Below are 19,986 nucleotides of genomic sequence, written 5' to 3'. Positions count from 1 at the left end.
TGACTCTATAACAGAAGGGAAGTGAGTAGCTGAAGAGTCTTCTTTCATTGTTATGTAGTTAAGTCTATTAGTCGTAGCAATGTTTATTATTGAATAGATAGAGGAATGGCAGGGCTGCTCCAACTTCTACAGTGCACATCCTATGCTATGTGGGAACTCTAGGATACTTCCTGTGCCTTGGATAACCATTTATGCAGGAAGTATCGTCAGTTGGAGCAGTTTGGGGTCTCGGTTGCAGAGCATGAGCCGCAGTTGGCGTCACTGTGGGACATCCGTGAGGTTGAGAGCTTTGTGGACAGCATGTTTATAGATGTGGTCACCCTGCAGCTTAAGGTTATGCAGGGTGAGAGGGTGCCAATAGACAGTCAAGAAGAAACAGGCAGGTAGTGCAGGAGACCCCTGAGTGCATCCCACTCTCCAAACAGTGTTCAGCTCTGAGTACTAATGAAAGTAATGGTTCTCTAGAGAGTGCAGCCAAGCCATGTGTGGTTCAGCTGCACAGGGGGGGGCACAAACAAGGTTGGAGGAGCCATAGTCATAAGTGATTCTATTGTTAGGGGAACAGACAGGCATTTCTGCAGCCACAGACGTGAATCCAGGATGGTGTGTTGCCTCCCTCAGGACAATGGGCGGCACAGTGGCGCAGTGGTTAGCACCGCAGCCTCACAGCTCCAGGGACCCGGGTTCGATTCCAGGTACTGCCTGTGTGGAGTTTGCAAGTTCTCCCTGTGTCTGCGTGGGTTTTCTCCGGGTGCTCCGGTTTCCTCCCACAAGCCAAAAGACTTGCAGGTTGATAGGTAAATTGGCCATTATAAATTGTCACTAGTGTAGGTAGGTGGTAGGGAAATATTGGGACAGGTGGGGATGTTTGGTAGGAATATGGGATTAGCGTAGGGTTAGTATAAATGGGTGGTTGATGTTCGGCACAGACTCGGTGGGCCGAAGGGCCTGTTTCAGTGCTGTATCTCTAATCTAATCTAATCTAATGTGAAGCAGGGTGCATGTTCAACCATCCTGGGCCAGGAAGCAGGAGGAGGGAATGTTGTGAATTTCTATCCTGAACTGGCAGTGATGGCTTTTGTAACCTCCTTTTACAGGGGCTTAGAAAGGGAGAATTTGCAGATGGGAATTTCAAACTAAACATCACATCAAGATCTGACAGAGTCACTCAATTCATCAGTACCTGAATATCATTGGCCATTGAATGTGGAAGGAGAAAGGTTTGTCTGTTCTGTCTGTGGGAAAAGATTTCAGGTATCAGTGTGAGTGGAAAAGCGCTGAGATACACAAAGCCCTGGTGAGACCACACCTGGAGTATTGTGTTCAGTTCTGGGCACCACAACTTAGGGAGGATATATTGGCCTTGGAGGGCCCTGAATGATACCTGGACTCCAAGGGTTAAATTACAAGTAGAGATTACACAAATGAATCATAGAGTCATTACAGCACAGAAGGAGGACATTGATCTTTTTGATTCCATCCCAGCTCTCTGTAGAACAATCCAGTCAGTCCCATTCCCCCACTCTATCCCCGTAGTCCTGCAGGTTTATTTCCCTCAAGTGCCCATCTAATTTCCTTTTGAAATCATTGATCATCTCTGCTTCCACCACCCTCGTAGGCAGTGAGTTCCAGGTCATTACCACTGACTGCGTTAAAAAACTTCTTCCTCACATCCCCGTGTATCTCCTGCCCAAAACCTTAATCTGTGTCCCCTAATCCTTGTGCCATCAATTAATGGGAACAGTATTTCTTAGTCTACCTTATCGAAACCTGTCATCATTTTGAACTCCTCTATCAGATCACCCCTCAGTCCTCTTTGTTCCAAGGAGAACAATCCCAGCTTCTCCAACCTAACCTTGTAGCTAAATTCCCTCATCCCTGGAACCATTCTGGTAAATCTCCTCTGCACTCTCCCAACGACTCTCACATCCTTCTGAAAGTGTGGTAACCATGACTGAATGCAATACTCTAGCTGTGACCTAACCAGAGCTTTATAAAGGTTCAGCATAACTTGCTTCCTTGTGCATTCAATATCTCTATTTATGAAGCCCAAGATCCCATTTACTTTGCCAATTACTCTCTCAATATGTCCTGCCACCTTCAATGATCTCTGCACATGAACCCCCAAGTCTCTCTGTCCCTGCGCACTCTTTAGAACTTTACCATTAAGTGTATGTTGCCTCTCCCTATTCCTTCTGTCGGAATCCTTCACCTTACTAGGAGGGTTGTAGTCCCTGAAATTCAGAAGATTAGTTTTAGTTTAGTGATACAGCACTGAAACAGGCCCTTCAGCCCACCGAGTCTATGCCGACCATCAGCCATCCATTTATATTAATGCTACACTAATCCCATATTCCTACCAAACATCCCCACCTGTCCCTATATTTCCCTACCACCTACCTACACTAGGGGCAATTGCTAATGGCCAATTTACCTATCAACCTGCAAGTCTCTGGCATGTGGGAGGAAACCGGAGCACCTGGAGCAAACCCACGCAGACACAGGGAGAACTCCACACAGGCAGTACCCAGAATTGAACCCGGGTCACTGGAGCTGTGAGGCTGCGGTGCTAACCACTGCGTCACTGTGCCGCCCATTAAGGGGTGATTTGATCAAAGTTTTCAAGATATTAATTGAAACTGATAGGGCAGATAGAGAGAACCTCTTCTCCATCACCTGCAGTACTCGGCAGCATCGTCTAAAATTTAGAGCCAGAACATTCATTAATCCACCCCTGGGCCCTGTAAACCCAAGCATTAATCCACCCCTGGGCCCAGTGAACCTGAGCATTAATCCACCCCTGGGCCCTGTAAAAACCCGAGCATTAATCCACCCCTGGACCCTGTAAACCCGAGCATTAATCCACCCCTGGGCCCTGTAAACCCGAGCATTAATCCACTCCTGGGCTCTGTAAACCCCAGCATTAATCCACCCCTGGGCCCTGTAAACCCGAGCATTAATCCACTCCTGGGCTCTGTAAACCCCAGCATTAATCCACCCCTGGGTCCTGTAAATCCGAGCATTAATCCACCCCTGGGCCCTGTAAACCCGGGCATTAATCCACCCCTGGGTCCTGTAAACCCGAGCATTAATCCACCCCTGGGTCCTGTAAACCCGAGCATTAATCCACCCCTGGGTCTTGCAAACCCGAGCATTAATCCACCCCTGGGTCTTGTAAACCCGAGCATTAATCCACCCCTGGGTCTTGTAAACCCGAGCATTAATCCACCCCTGGGTCTTGTAAACCCGAGCATTAATCCACCCCTGGGTCCTGTAAACCCGAGCATTAATCCACCCCTGGGTCTTGTAAACCCGAGTATTAATCCACCCCTGGGTCCTGTAAACCCGGGCATTAATCCACCCCTGGGTCCTGTAAACCCGAGCATTAATCCACCCCTGGGTCTTGTAAACCCGAGTATTAATCCACCCCTGGGTCCTGTAAACCCGGGCATTAATCCACCCCTGGGTCCTGTAAACCCGAGCATTAATCCACCCCTGGGTCCTGTAAACCCGAGCATTAATCCACCCCTGGGTCTTGTAAACCCGAGCATTAATCCACCCCTGGGTCTTGTAAACCCGAGCATTAATCCACCCCTGGGTCTTGTAAACCCGAGCATTAATCCACCCCTGGGTCTTGTAAACCCGAGCATTAATCCACCCCTGGGTCCTGTAAACCCGAGCATTAATCCACCCCTGGGTCTTGTAAACCCGAGCATTAATCCACCCCTGGGTCTTGTAAACCCGAGCATTAATCCACCCCTGGACCTGCAAACCCCAGCATTAATCCACCCCTGGGTCCTGTAAACCCGGGCATTAATCCACCCCTGGACCTGCAAACCCCAGCATTAATCCAACCCTGGGTCCTGTAAACCCAGGCATTAATCCACCCCTGGACCTGCAAACCCCAGCATTAATCCACCCCTGGGTCCTGTAAACCCGGGCATTAATCCACCCCTGGACCTGCAAACCCCAGCATTAATCCACCCCTGGGTCCTGTAAACCCGGGCATTAATCCACTCCTGGGCCCTGTAAACCCGACCATTAATCCACCCCCGAGTCCTGTAAACCCGAGCATTAATCCACCCCCGAGTCCAGTAAACCCGAGCATTAATCCACCCCTGGGTCCTGTAAACCTGAGCATTAATCCACCCCTGGGCCCTGTAAACCCGAGCATTAATCCACCCCTGGGCCCTGTAAACCCGGGCATTAATCCACCCCTGGGTCTTGTAAACCCGAGCATTAATCCACCCCTGGGTCTTGTAAACCCGAGCATTCATCCACCCCCGAGTCCTGTAAACCCGAGCATTAATCCACTCCGGGTCCTGTAAACCCGAGCATTAATCCACCCCTGGGCCCTGTAAACCCGAGCATTAATCCACTCCTGGGCCCTGTCAACCCGAGCATTAATCCACTCCTGGACCCTGTAAACCCGAGCATTAATCCACCCCTGGGTCCTGTAAACCCGAGCATTAATCCACCCCTGGGTCCTGTAAACCCGAGCATTAATCCACCCCTGGGTCTTGTAAACCCGAGCATTAATCCACCCCTGGGTCTTGTAAACCCGAGCATTAATCCACCCCTGGGTCTTGTAAACCCGAGCATTAATCCACCCCCGAGTCCTGTAAACCCGAGCATTAATCCACTCCGGGTCCTGTAAACCCGAGCATTAATCCACCCCTGGGCCCTGTAAACCCGAGCATTAATCCACTCCTGGGCCCTGTCAACCCGAGCATTAATCCACTCCTGGACCCTGTAAACCCGAGCATTAATCCACCACTGGGTTTTGTAAACCCGAGCATTAATCCACCCCTGGGTTTTGTAAACCCGAGCATTAATCCACCCCTGGGTTTTGTAAACCCGAGCATTAATCCACCCCTGGACCTGCAAACCCCAGCGTTAATCCACCCCTGGGTCCTGTAAACCCGGGCATTAATCCACTCCTGGGCCCTGTAAACCCGAGCATTAATCCACCCCCGAGTCCTGTAAACCCGAGCATTAATCCACCCCCGAGTCCTGTAAATCCGAGCATTAATCCACCCCTGGGCCCTGTAAACCCGAGCATTAATCCACCCCTGGGCCTGCAAACCCCAGCGTTAATCCACCCCCGAGTCCTGTAAATCCGAGCATTAATCCACCCCTGTGTCCTGTAAATCCGAGCATTAATCCACCCCTGGGCCCTGAATAAACACGAGTGTTAATCCACCCCTGGGCTCTGTAATCCCGAGCATTAATCCACCCAGGCTGAACATACACAGAATTACAGGCCATTTGGCCCCAACACTCTGTGCTGGTGTTTAGAATCCACATGACCCTCCTCCCAATCTAATTACCTCTTCCCACTCTGCCCCCATATCCCTCTATTCCCTTCTCCCTCATATATGTATTGAGCCTCCCCTTAAACACATCATTGCTATCTGCTTCGACCACTGCACGTGGCAGTGAGTTCAACATTCTCACCACTGTCTGAGTAGAGAAATTCCTCCTAAGTTCTCTATTTGACCTGTTAATGTCTGTATTATATTGCTGCCCCCTTGTTCTGACTGACTGATAATTTTAAAGACCTCTATCAGATCTCCTCCTAGTCTTCTCTTTTCCAGAGAAAGGAGCCCCAGCCTGCTCAATCTTGCTGGATAGTAACATCCTCTCTGGTGACATCTTTGTAAATCTATTCTGCACTTTCTTCAGTCTTCAATATCCTTTTTTAATCTGGAGACCAGAACTGCTCACAGTCCTTCTAAGTGAGGTTCTCTATAAATTTAACATTCCCTCCCTGCTGTTACATTGTATTCCTCTAGAAAAGAACATCAGCTCTTTCTTTGCTCTCTTATCGACTTGTGTTGCTCCTTTTAGTGATTTATGTGACTCTGTTCCCAGATCACTTTGCTCCTCTGCTCCATTTAATTTCTTACATTCTAACCAATAACTGGCCTCCTTATTCCTCCTCCCAAAATGAACCAGCTCACATTTCACTAGGTTGAATTTCATTTCCCATTTATCTGTCCAGTCTGCCAGCCTGTTTCTGTCTTCCTGGATTTCAGTGCAGTCTCCACATTATTAATTCTACCATCAATTTGGTGTCATCTGCACATTATGGAAACATTCCTCTCATTCCTGAGTCCCAATGTGGATAATGAACAGAAATCCCATTGTACTTCACACCATAGTTGATGTCCCGGGCACTCGGGTATCTGTATAATTTATTTAATTCTCTTCATTGTCTTTCTGCCCCAATTTCCATGGGAAGACATACGAATTAGGAGCAGGAGTAGGCCACTCAACCCCTCGAGCCTGATCCGCCCTTCAATAAGTTTGTGGCTGAACTGATTACTCTACATTTCCACCTGCCTCCGATAACCTTCCACCCCCTTGCTTATCAAGAATCTATCTACCTCTGCCTTAAGAATATTCAAAGATTCTGCTTCTGCCACCTTCTGAGGAAGAGAATTCCAAAGACTCACGACCCTCTGAGAGAAAACATTTCTCCTCATCTCTGTCTTAAATGGGCGACCCCTTATTTTTAAACAGTGATCCCTAGTTCAAGATTTTCCCAAAAGGGGAAACATCCTATCCATATCCACCCTGTCAAGACCCCTCAGGATCTTATATGTTTCAATCAAGTCACCTCTTACTCTTCTAAATTCGAGCAGATACAAGTCTAGCCTGTCCAATCTTTCCTCGTAAGACAGCCTGCCCATTCCAGGTATCAGTTTCGTAAACCTTCTCTGTACTGCGTCCAATGCATTTACATCCTTAAATAAGGAGACCAGTACTGTGCACAGCAGACCACCAGATGTGGTCTCACCAATGCCCTGTATAGCTGAAGCATAACCTCCCTACTTTTATAATCAATTCCCCTCACAATAAACGAGAGCATTCTATTAGCTTTCCTAATTACTTGCTGAACTTGCATACTAACCTTTTGCTATTCATGCACGAGGACACCCAAATCCCTCTGCATCTCAGAGCTCTGCAATCTCTCGCCATTTAGATAATATGCTTTTTTTATTTGTCCTGCCAAAGTGAATAATTTCACGCTTTCCCACATTATAGTCCATTTGCCAGGTCTTTGCTCACTCACTTAACCTATCAGTATCCCTTTGTAGCCTCCTTATGTCCTCTTCACAAGTTACTTTCTTACCTATCTTTGTGTCATCATCTTGTTCCTTCATCGAATTCATTTATGCAAATTGTAAACAGTTGAGGCCCCAGCACAGCTTCCTGTGGCACATCACTCGTTACATCTTGCCAGCCAGGAAATGACCCATTTATGCCTACTGTCTGTTTCCTGTTAGCTAGCCAATCTTCTATCCATGCCAATATGTTACCCCCTACACTATGAGCTTTTACTTTCTGCAATAACCTTTGATGTGGCACCTTATCAAATGCCTTCTGGAAATCTAAGTACAGTACATCCACCAGTTCCCCTTTATCCACAGCACATATAACTCCCTCAAAGAACTTCAATAAATTGGTTAAACATGATTTCCCTTTCAGAAAACCATGTTGACTCTGCCTGATTACCTTGAATTTTTCTAAATGCCCTGCTATAACATCTTTAATAATAACTTCTAACGTTTTCCCTTCGACAGATGTTAAGCTAACTGGCCTGTAGTTTCCTGCTTTCTGTCTCCTTCCCTTTTTGAATAAAGGAGTTACAATTCGCTATTTTCTAATCTAAAGGAATCTTCCCCAAATCTAGGGAATTTTGGAAAATTAAAACTAACACATCAACTATCTCACTCGCCACTTCTTTTAACACCCTAGGATGAAGTCCATCAGAACCTGGGGACTTGTCAGCCTGCAGCTCCAACAACTTGTTCAGTATCACTTCCCTGGTGATTGTAATTTTCTTGAGTTCCTCCCTCCCTTCCATTTCCTGACTTACAGCTGATACTGGGATGTTACTTGTTTCCTCAATAGTGAAGGCCGATGCAAAATATCTGTTCAATTCATCAGCCATCTCCTTATTATCCATTATTAATTCCCAAACTCACTTCTTATAAGACCAATACTCACTTTGTTAACTCTTTTTTTTCTTTTTAAAATATCTATAGAAGCTCATTATCTATCTTTATATTTCTAGCTAGCTTTCTCTTGTACTCTAGGGCGGCGCAGTGGTTAGCACTGCAGCCTCACAGCTCCAGCGACCCGGGTTCAATTCTGGGTACTGCGTGTGTGGAGTTTGCAGGTTCTCCCTGTGTCTGCGTGGGTTTCCTCCGGGTGCTCCGGTTTCCTCCCACATGCCAAAAGACTGGCAGGTTGATAGGTAAATTGGCCATTATAAATTGCCCCTAGTATAGGTAGGTGGTAGGGAAATATAGGGACAGGTGGGGATGTGGTAGGAATATGGGATTAATGTAGGATTAGTATAAATGGGTGGTTGATGGTCGGCACAGACTCAGTGGGCCGAAGGGCCTGTTTCAGTGCTGTATCTCTAACTAACTAACTAACTAAGTAATTTTACCTTCCTTATCAATCTTTTAGTCCTTCTTTGCTGTTTTTTATATTCTGTCCAATCTTCTGACCTGCCTCCCATCTTTACGCAATTATGTGAGAATAGTCATCCATTTAACAATTGGAGGTTTCAATGGCGGATTAATTATCCAGGACTCCCCGCGAGTCAGAAAGACAATGACTACAGGAGCCCAGTGCGCCAGGGGAAAATCAGACTGTGCTCGGAGCATATGCAGTGCGGGTGATGGAGAGGGACTGAGGGGGAACAGGCGGCTCGGGAGGCGGGAGGAAATTGTGGGCGCAGGGGAGGGATTGGAGCCGTGGGTGGGCTGGGAATCTTCATAAGCACCTGGGGTCAGCCTGAGGCCCCGAATAAGAGGCCACAGGCCCCGTGTTTACCCCGCGGTGACAGGCCCGGGAGAGCGGGGGCACTGGCCGCCATCTTGGATAGGGCGGGATCAGGGCGCATGTGTGGCCATCTTGGTGAGGGCACAGAGAGGGGGCGGGGCCTCACGGTCTCTGTTCCCAACCGGATCCTAGTGCCCAGGAGAGATGGAGCATCCTGGACAACGGGGTTTTCAGCAGCTTCACCCACTCCCAGGCTGCATGTGATGTTTGCAGCCTAGAGGAGTCCATGGGCCATGTAGCTATTCAGTGTGAGAGGTTACAGTCCCTGTATAGTTACCTGAAGGGGCTGCTCCTCAACTTAGAGTCATAGAATTTACAGCACAGAAGGAGGCCATTCGGCCCATCGTGTCTGCACTTGTCGACAAGGAGCCATCCAGCCTAATCCCACTTTCCAGCTCTTGGTCTGTAGCCTTGTAGGTTTGGGCACTTCAAATGCATATCCAAGTATTTTTTAAATGTCATGAGGGTTTCTGCCTCTACCACCCTCCCAGGCAGTGAGTTCCAGATCCCCAACATTCTCTGGCTGAAAACATTTCCCCTCAAATCCCCTCTAAACTTCTTCCCTCTTACCCTAAATCTGTGCCCCTTGATTATAGACCCCTCAGCCAAGGGGAATAGGTCCTTCCTATCCACTCGATCTGGACCCCTCATGATTTTATACACTTCAATTCAGTCTCCCCTCAGCCTCCTCTGTTCCAAAGAAAACAACCCTCACCTATCCAATCTTTCCTCATAACTAAAATTCTCCAGTCTAGGCAATACCCTCGTAAATCTCCTACATACCCTCTCAAATGCAATCACATCTTTCCTATAGTGTGGTGACCAGAATTGCACGCAGTATCCAGCTGTGTCCTAACCAGTGTTTTATACAGTTCCAGCACAAGCTCGACTGTTATATTCTGTGCATCGGCTAATAAAGGCAAGTATCCCATCTGTCGTCTTAACCACCTTATCTACCTGCCCAGCCAGCTTCAGGGATCTATGAACATGCACACCGAGGTCCCTCTGTTCCTCTATACTTCTCAATATCCTACCATTTATTGTGTATTCCCTTGCCTTATTTGCTTTTCCCAAATACATTACCTCACACTTCTCCGGACTGAATTCCATTTGCCACTGTTCTGCCCACCTGACCAGTCCATTGATATCTTCCTGCAGTTTACAGCTTTCTTCTTCATTATCAACCATATGGTCAAGTTTTTTTATCATCTGCAAACTTCTTAATCATACCCCCTGTGTGCGGGTCCAAATCATTGATATATACCACAAAAAGCCAGGGACCGAGTACTGATCCCTGCAGAGCCCCACTGAAAACAGCCTCCAGTCACACAAACACCCATCAACCATTACCCTTTGCTTCCTGCCTCTGAGCCAATTTTGGCTCCAACTTGCCACTTTGCATTGGATTCCATAGGCTTTTAATTTTGTCATGAATCTGCTGTGTGCGACCTTATCAAAAGCCTTGGTTACACTTTAGTTCCACTCTCCGAATCTTTGGTTGCTCAGTGTGGAGGGGGGTGGGTAAGTCAAGAGCATCTTCTCCTAGACCTGCTCTTGGTTCTGGTTAAAACAGCAATGTGTAGGTCCAGGATGTGCAGGGACTGTGTTGGGGGTGAGGGTGTCTCTGTGTCTGCCGGCCTCTCCTTCGTGGTCCTGTCAGTGCCCGGGTGAGCAACAGAACCTCCAACCAAGAGAGAAATCTAAAAACATATCAGGCCAGCAGCCAACGTGAACTGGATTTATAAGAGAATTCAACAGGTGTACCATGACCTCCCCAAAATCTACTGCCCACCCACTTCTCATTACTTCCCCCTTTTTCCCTCTCTATCTGTTTCTTGTGCATGTGTGCGAATGTGTGAGTGGATGTGGTTGTGACAATTTCAGGATAAGAAGACTGGAGATAGAGTGAGAGAGAGAGAAGCACAGTGGGAGCGGAGGCTTAAAAAGTCACAATCAACAGAGAGAGCAGGGAAACAGAGAGCCGCCAGGATGAGTACACAGGTAAGCTTTTCATTTTAGTTTAATTGAATTGAAATCAAACATCACAGGCAAGCAGGTAGGTGGTTAGTTTGGGAAGAAGCTACCTGTTTGGTGAGTAGTAAATGATTAAGGTCCATTCTAATCACCAACGCTGTCTTGCTGGGGAGAGGCCATTCAGCTGCACTGAATGTGGGAAGGGATATGTTCAGTCAGCAGGACTACTGACACACCAGCGAGTTCACACTGGGGAGAGGCCATTCATTGGCTCTGTGTGTGGGAAGGGATTCAGTCAGTCATCCATCCAGCTAACACATTAGAGAGTTCACATATAACATCAGGGGTCAGATTCTGCTGTTAGTAGTTTCACAACTTTTGAAAATTATTCTGCTAAGTGTTGATCTTCCGAGAGACTTGGGGGTACGCATACAAGGAATACACAAAGTTAACATGCAGTTGCAGCAGACTATTAGGAAGGCAAATGGCATTTTGTCCTTTATTGCAAATTGGAGTACAGGAATAAAGAAGTCTTACTAAAATTGTACAGGGCTTTGGTGAGACCGCACCTGGAATACTGTGTGCAGTTTTGGTTTCCACATTTAAGAAAGGATATACTTGCACTGACACACCAGCGAGTTCACACTGGGGAGAGGCCATTCACCTGCTCCGTGCAGGGCAGCAAAGATTTACTGAATTGCTCCCTGGTGTGAGAGGCTGAGTAAATTGGGCCTATACTCTCTGGAGTTTAAAAGAATGAGAGGCAATCTAATTGAGACATAAAAGATTCTGAAAGGGCTTGATGCAGTAGAAGCTGAGAGATTGTTCCCACTGGTCAGGGAGACGGGAACGTGGGGACACAGTCTCAGGATAAGGGGCCAGTTGTTCAGGACTGAGATGAGGACAAATTACGACACTCAAAGGGTTGTGAATCTTTGGAATTCTCTACCCCCGAGGTTTGTGGGTGCTCCATCGTGGAATATATTTAAGGCTGGGATAGATAGATTTATGGTCTCGCAGAGAATCAAGGGATATGGGGAATGGGCAGGATAGTGGAATTGAAGCCCAAGATCAGCCATGATCGTATTGAATGGCGGAGCAGGCTCGATGGGCCATACAGTCTACTCCTCATTATTGCTCCTTCTCCAACTCCGAGTTCCAGGCTGCAGGCTCCAGTGGCCCGATGTGCCTGAAACGTTAACTTACTTTCTCTCTCCACAGATCCTGCCTGTCCTGCTGAGTATTTCCAGCATTTTCTCTTTTTGTTTCAGAGTTCCAGCATCCGCAGTATTTAGCTTTTGTTTTATTGCTGACGGAACTGAGTCAAGAAGCACAGATGGATCAATTAAGAGCTGGTTTATGTCTGGCCGGGTGTTGGATGTGGAAGTCGGTCCCTGACCTCCTGTGTCGGTCGTTGTTGCATCAGTTTGATCTGGAGTGGAGATGGAGGAGCAACTGCTGGCTTTAATCCCGAATACTTTGAGCCTAGTCAGGCCCAAATATTTTCAATGCGAGACTGTTAAGGGAGGTAGTTTCCAGGGGAGATGAGGTTGTTAAACGGACACCAGCCTCTCAATTTAAAAGAATATTGTTTCAGTAGCCAAGTATTTATTCAGAGACTTTTAATCCATCTTACATATCCTGATTTATTTTTTTACTTCCTTAGGATATGGGCATTAAAGCACTGCAATGTCCTGTTGGATAGCCTTATATGTGAGGTAAAGGTCTGCAAAGGAAACCTGACCGAGCCTGAATGCCGGACCCGGAAGTGCGACCCGACTCAACCCGAACCCGACACATGCTGTTGGGTCCCGTCGAGGTCAGGTCGCAGGCCTTTACCCGTCTACTGATGTAAAGGCCTGCTACCCAACCCGACCCTGACAGCATGTGTCGGGTTTGGGTCAGGTTGCTCTTCCGGGTCCGGCATTTGGGCTCCGGTGGGTTTCCTTTGCAGACCTTTAATGGGAATCACTAGTCCGACCAGCAGATATTGCCAATCCCCATTGAGAAGGTGATGATGGGCCTTCCTCTTGAACCACTGCAGTCCGTGTGGTGAAGGTGCTCCCACAATGGTGTTAGGGAAGGAGTTACTGGATTTTCACCCAGTGATGATGAAGGAACGGTGATAGATGTCCAAGTTAACATCAACTTGTATTTATATAGCACCTCTAATGTAATAAAATGTTCCAAGGTGTTTCACAGGAGTGTTTATAAAGTAACATTTGACACTGAGACACATAATGAGATATTAGGGCAGATGACCAAAAGCTTGATCAGAGATGTGGGTTTTAATCAGTGTCTGAATCACGGAAGGAGAGGCGGAGAGGATTAGGGAGAGATTTCCAAAGATTATGTCCTTGGCAGCTGAAGGCACGGCCACCAGTGATGGAGCAATGAAAATCAGGGATGTTCAAGGGGCCAGAATTAGATGAACCCTGATCTCTCGGAGGGTTGTAGGTCTGGAGGAGATTATAGAGATAGTGAGGGGCGAGGGCATGGAGGGATTTGAAAACAAGGATGAGGATTTTAAAATTGAGGTGCTGTTTAACTGGGAGTCTGTGTAGGCCAGTGAGCACAGTGGTGATGGGTGAACAGGACTGGGTTCGAGTAAGGACACAGGCAGCAGAGTTTTGGATGATCTCAAGTTTATGGAGGGTAGAATGTTGGAGGCCGGTCAGGAGTGTGTTAGAATAGTCAAGTTGAGAGGTAACAAATACACGGATGTAAGTTTCAGAGGCAGATGAGCTGAGACAGTGGTGAAGTCTGGTGATGTTATTGAGGTGGAAATAGGCGGTCTGAGTGATGGAGCTGATATGCAGTCGGAAGCTCATCTCGGGGTCAAATATGACACAAAGGTTATGAAAGGTCTGGTTTAACCGTCGACAGTTGCCATGGAGAGGGATTGAGTTGGTGACTAGGGAGTGGAGTTTGTAGCAGGAACTGAAGACAATGACGTCAGACTTCCCAATATTTAATTCGAGGGAATGTCTGTTCATCCAGTACTGGATGTCAAACAAGTCAGGATGGTGTGTGACTTGGAGGGGAACTTGGAGGTGATGGTGTTCACATACACCTGCTACCCTGGTCCTTCTAGATGATAGAAGTTGATGGTTTGGGAGGCTCTGTCAAAGTTCTGGTCAAGTTGTTGATAAATAAAATACCTCTCCTCTCCCTGCCCCTCACACTTCACCCTCTCTCGCTCTCTCTCTCTCTCCCATAGAGGGAAGAGTCTTGTGTAGGTCCAGACTGGGTGTCAGGTTCCCTTCCCTGAAGGACATTAGTGAATCAGTTGGGGTTGTACGTCAATCCAGCAGCTTTCATGGTCACTTTTTCCTAGTGATGGCCCCATAAATTACCAGATTCATTCAGTTCCATTTCACAACCTGCCCTTTGTGTTTTTGTGGGTTCTCTCACACTTTTTTTTTCTGTTTTTAAATAATTTCATAAGAATTTAGAAGGGCAGAATTTGCAGCTGTGAAATGCAAAGCAAACATTTGATCCGGACCTGAAGGAGTCGCCCACTATATTGTGGCTGGAGTCTCATCAGATTTTGAATGTGGAAGGAAAGGCCACCAATCACAGTGGAGAGAAACTGGACACGTGTTCTATGTGTGGATGAGGTTTCAGCCGATCATCTGACCTGTCAAAACGCAAGTTCAGTCACACTGGGAAGAAACAATGTAAATATGGGGACTGTGGAAAGGGATTGAATTATCCATTTAAACTGGGAAATCATCCATGCAGTCACACCCTGGAGAGGCCGTTCACCTGCTCAGTGTGGAAGCGGATTCACTAAATCATCTAACCTGCTGAGACACCAGCGAGTTCACACCGGGGAGAGGCTATTCACTTGCTCAGAGTGTGGGAAGGGATTCACTAAATCATCCAACCAGTTGAAAAAGTTAACTAGTAATTCAGTGATGATAAATGTCTGCCAAATTGAATTTCTGACATTGGGCTTTTAGATATCCATCATTCGCTTTTTTCCTTTTCGACCTTGACCAAAAGATTGGTCAGCTTCAAAAAAAATCAGAACTATCACCAAGCTGCCCGGAGGTCTCTTTATCTAATTTTAAGTCATCTTTATTTTTATCGTCTTCCACCTTGGTGGAAATGAACTTCAAACAGGAAAGCAAGTGGGTGGAACTGCATCCTCCTTCACAACTTCAGTGTGTCAGTCTTCTGTAAATGGCCAAAAAGGAGGTGTGTGTAAACACAGACCAATTCCCAATGTTTGTTTTTGCCTTCATGGGATATCTTAGCAGAGACCACCTGAGAACTGACACAGCTCATTTGACATGGTTTAAAATTAATGGTGCAGGATCAGTAGCTGGCAAGTCGCTGGTCTGCAGCAAAAACATTGGTCTGTCAATAGGAATTTGAAACTTGCTTCCATTTACACAGCAGTGTGTGTCTGAAATAATTTCTGAAAACTCTGCACAAACTGGTTACTGAATGTGAATATCCTGCAGTGAGCATGAACTGTATAAACTGAATATGTCCTGTGCTTTGCAGCAACTGAAGTGATCTGGAATTTCCACTTATCGGTTTGCTCAGGTGTATGGCTGAATTCCATTCATTGTTCATCTCCATTTTCACTGTCTACTGACCCAGTCACACTGTAAACCTGGAGCCAGTGTGAAGCTGTCTTTTACATCATAGTGATGGAAGACAAGGAGTATAACTCTGGCCATCTTTCTTCAATGTGTGGTTTGGCATTGCTTAAGATTATCTGGAAAAGACTGTCCTGCACCACAAGTGCTGTGTATTGGCTACAGTGTAACTATCCTGTGAGCTCTCTGCAGTCACTATAAATGGTCACTGGGTTTCTGAGGCTGATGGCACAATACTCTGTACGTGTATGAATATGTATATACAGAATGCTGCCTTTCTCCAAGCCAACACAATAGTTATGATTTTCAGCTCACCTTGCTGTTAAATGCAGCTGTCACTGAACCAATTGATGCAGTAGAACAGGAGCCAGAAGTGTTCATCACTGTTGGGATATACAGCTGTCCATTGGACCTGCTGCATTGTCACAGGGCCATTACCAAACTTTTGAGCCTGATTTGGAGATGATGCAACAGAAGCTCAAACTTGTTACTGTAGAGGTCGTCGTCGGCTGTCCCTCGATTCGAGGATGACGTCTACCCAAAGTCGTGAGTTTCTGCCATGGGTCTTCAGGACATTGAACAGGCCGATTCTCGACCCGCAGATCTCTGGGCACATGGGGCAGGACGTCCCACCAAGTAGTGGGACCCGGAGTGCAGGATTTGCTTCCTAGAGGTACAACACTAGTCTCATTACTTTTCCACTGTCACTAGCAAGATCTGGGACAATTTTTACGTTGCATAATATTTGGACCCTTGGAAGAGTAAAAAACACATTTTTAATTAGTTTTCATTATGATTATGAGATCTGCACTGCAAACAAGATTATTTTAGTTTAGAATCTTTACAATGTGACTCATTATTTTAAATTATAAAATCTACCATCAGTCATGATATTTAGAAACAAGCATTTTGTCTTCAGAGGCAGCTCATTTGCTAAAGTTAATAAGGTTATCTTCTTGTTTTGTGCTTGAAGATAAATAATTGTCCAAAAGAAAATTGGGTTGGGAGAATCACATGCTCATCACAGAATGTATGTGATATTCCTGTATAACTGGTATACAATCCTCCCTACCTGGTTTTGCTTTCTGCTTCGTTCAGGTGATTATTTCACAGCACAAAATAAGAAAATGACCCCACTTATGTTCAAGTTTCTGGATTGTCAATGTTTCATAAATGTTTACTTTTTATTAATTTATACACCACCTGATTTGTGCACATCACTTACCAAGGTGCCAGAACGTGCCATCTGGAATGTTTATTTATATATTGCTTTCCATTAAAGTTGACACATCTTCACAGAACACCTTTTACATGAACAAGCTATAAATAGGCAGAAGCAGGACATTGAGAACATGAAGCTCTGTAAAACCAATTATCAGCTGTCAGGTAAGTCTCATGAAATTGTATTCTGAGTACAGTGCAATTTTATTCATTACATATGTAAAATTGTATGAAATTACCATTACTCAACTACATTGCTTCAATAACAGTGCGATAATTACATGATTCCTTGTCAAAGAAAATCAGACTTTTTTGTCTTCGGCCACTAATTTTCAAACCTTTTGATCTTTGGCCACTCTCATGCCTGCCTTTGGTTTTGTTTTGTGAAATACTCTCCCTATTAGTGCTGAACTGCTGGATGACTCTGATTACATTTCTATGTGTTTATACATGTCTATAAAGTGTCTGTGTGCCCAGATTTAACTAAGTTGTGATTTCTAACCAATAAATGATGTTTCGGGTATGACTTGTAATCTGGTATCTTGGTGATTTGTCAAGAAAGATTTAATTCACTCACTCAGCAGCTTGAGAGGAACCAGACTGAGGTTTAATGAACACAAGAAATAGGAGCTGGAGGAGGCCATTTGGCCCTTCGAGCCTGTTCTGCCATTCACCAAGTTCATGACTGATCTTCTATCTCAACTCCACCTTCCCACACTATCCCCATATCCCTTAATTCCCTCAGTACCCAAAAATCTATCAATCTCTGTCTTAAATATACTCAACGACTGATCATCCACAGCTCCCTGGGGTAGACAATTCCAAAGATTCACAACCCTTTCAGTGAAGAAATTTCTCCTCATTTCAGTCCTAAATGGCCGATCCCTTATCCTGAGACTGTGACCCGGTGTTCTAGATTCCCCAGACAGGGGAAACATTTTCTCAGCATCTACCCTGACAAGTCCCTTAAGAATTTATTCTGTTTCAGTCAGATCACCTCTCATTCTTCTAAACTCCAGGGAATACAGACCTAGTCAACTCAATCTCTCCTCATAGGAGGAGATGGAGCAGAGTGGGGGTGCCGTAGCAGAGTGGTTATTTTAGTGAACTAGTCATGCAGGTGCGTGGACTAATGATGTAGAGACATGAATTCAAATCCAACCATGGCAGTTTAGGGAGTTAAGCTCTATCAATTAAATAAATCTGGGATTAAAAAAAACCTCGCCTCTGTCATTTTAACCATGAAATACTGGATTGTCCTAAAAATCCACGTGATTGACTAATTTCCATGAGGAAGGAAATCTGCCGTCCTCACCCGATCTGGCCTATATGTGACTCCAGACCCACAGAAATGTGGTTGACCCTTAACCACCCTATGAAACGGCCCAGCAAGACAGTCAGTTATATTCAAGGAGGTGGCTCACCACCATCTTCTCAAGGGCAATTAGGAATGGGCAATAAATACTGGCCTTTCCAGCATTGCCCACCTTCTGTAAATAAATACAACAATCGTCTTATTGCAGGACCCAGACCAGTGAACTTTCATTGCATTCCCACAAGGGCAAATGTTTCCCTCCTCAGGTAAGGAGACCAAAACTGCACATAGTACTCTAGGCGGTGCCTCACCAATGTCCTGTATAATTGTCGTAAGACTTCTTTACTCTTATACCCCAATCCCTTTGTAACAGAAGCTAACATAACATTTGCCTTCCTAATTGCTTGCTGTACCTTCATGTTAACTTTCTGTGATTCATGTTTGAAGACACCAGGTCCCTCTGAATGCAAACATTTCTCAGTCTCTCACCATTCATTAAAAAAACTGGTATATTTACTTTTCCTATCAAAGTGGATGACTTTCTGCTTTACCACATTGTATTCCATCTGTTATGTTCTCGCCCACTCAGCCAACCTGTCTATATCCTGCCGCAGCCTGTTTGTGTTCTCCTCACTGCTTACTTTCCCACCTAACTCTGTATCGCCAGCAATCCTGGATACATTACACTCAGTCCCCTGTTACAGACAGGTAGGAAATGGGGTGACTGGCTTCCACTTTTCACCTTCCAACTGACCACAGATAGTGTTTTTATTGACCTAGTGTTTCAGCTGCTGAGTGTTCTGAGGGTCAAATAAACAGACCGACAACATGTTTTCTTGTAGGTTTAAAGAAAGAAAACGATTTTTTCCACAATAACTGAATTGTTTGCAACCTTCACCCACTCACTCACACTCACTCATTCACACATATAAGGATAGATAGAAAGGAAAATGTAAAATACAAACAAGAAATGCTGGAACCACTCAGCAGGTCTGGCAGCATCTGTGGAAAGAGAAGCAGAGTTAACGTTTCAGGTCAGTGACCCTTCTTCGGAACTCAGAAAATATAAGGAAAATATAAGATGCAGTTCAAGTCTCAAGTGAAGTAAGAGTTTTGTGGTTGAATCTGTTGAATCATCTTGGGAGGAAAGTCTTTTCTAAGGTGCAGGCCTGGATGTTTGTCATCTTGAACTTGCTGAAAGTGTTGCAGATTTCTGGTTTAATTCCGCTGGTGGGGAATTCAAAGTCACCTTGTAATTTCTCTCTGCCTCAGTTGTTTAAAGATGGTTTGAAACTGTTTTTGCAGACATGGCACCTTTGCTTAGCTGGTCGGCCTCACAGCTTCTCTGGCTGGAAGTATGGCCTTCAGTCTCTCTCTATCTATCTATCTCTCTCGCTTTAAGAAAAAGTCTTATCAGCTTGGTTTCAGTCATGTGACCAAAGAATACTCTCCCCTGCAGGGTTTATACAATGTCTTTGAACGTGCACCATTGTTAAAAATGGGGTTTGAAGATGGCTCATCATGATACCGTGGTGTTAGGTCACACCTATTATTTTGGTTTTGAATCCACAGTCTCCCTCTCTGCCAGGGTCTTTGATAACTCAATTGTTGAAGATAGGAGCCACTTTGCTTTGAATTGCCTGTTTCCCATTTTAATGTCTTCCCAGGGCTGGACCAGATGTGATGATGGGTTTTGGTCTCCAACAGCCCAGATGTATTTTGTATTACAGGAGGGGAGTCACCCGACCCCTACCCAATCTTGTCTGCAGCAATGTGTCCATGTTTTGGAGTTTAACTCACCAGTTCATTTTTTATAGTTCATAACTGCTCCAGTTCACTTCATGTTTCATCCTTGCTCTTTCTGTGAGCGTAACAGCTGACTCCGGTTTCCCTCTCTCTCCTCCCCTGAAGGTGCTGACTCTGACTGGGTTCAGTTCTACACTCACTGGTTTCCCCTCTCTCTCCTCCCCTGAAGGTGCTGACTCTGACTGGGTTCAGTTC

At 45.7% G+C, this 19,986-nt stretch overlaps 1 long non-coding RNA gene and 1 pseudogene across 1 annotated transcript; one reads left to right on the top strand and one right to left on the bottom strand.

The window, feature by feature from the left end:
* LOC137348771 (zinc finger protein 208-like) overlaps window positions 1-19,986 on the bottom strand; it is a 133,293-nt pseudogene that overhangs the window by 10,805 nt on the left and 102,502 nt on the right.
* On the top strand, window positions 1,112-12,599 carry LOC137349325 (uncharacterized). Its single transcript, XR_010969340.1, has 3 exons — window positions 1,112-1,220; window positions 10,747-10,863; window positions 12,108-12,599. It is a non-coding gene; the product is annotated as an uncharacterized lncRNA (long non-coding RNA).

Source organism: Heterodontus francisci, chromosome 34, assembly GCF_036365525.1.
Source record: "Heterodontus francisci isolate sHetFra1 chromosome 34, sHetFra1.hap1, whole genome shotgun sequence".
NCBI classification, from domain to species: Eukaryota; Metazoa; Chordata; class Chondrichthyes; order Heterodontiformes; family Heterodontidae; genus Heterodontus; species Heterodontus francisci.
Note: the sequence above shows the minus strand (reverse complement) of the source record. Positions and strands in the feature narration are given on the sequence as shown.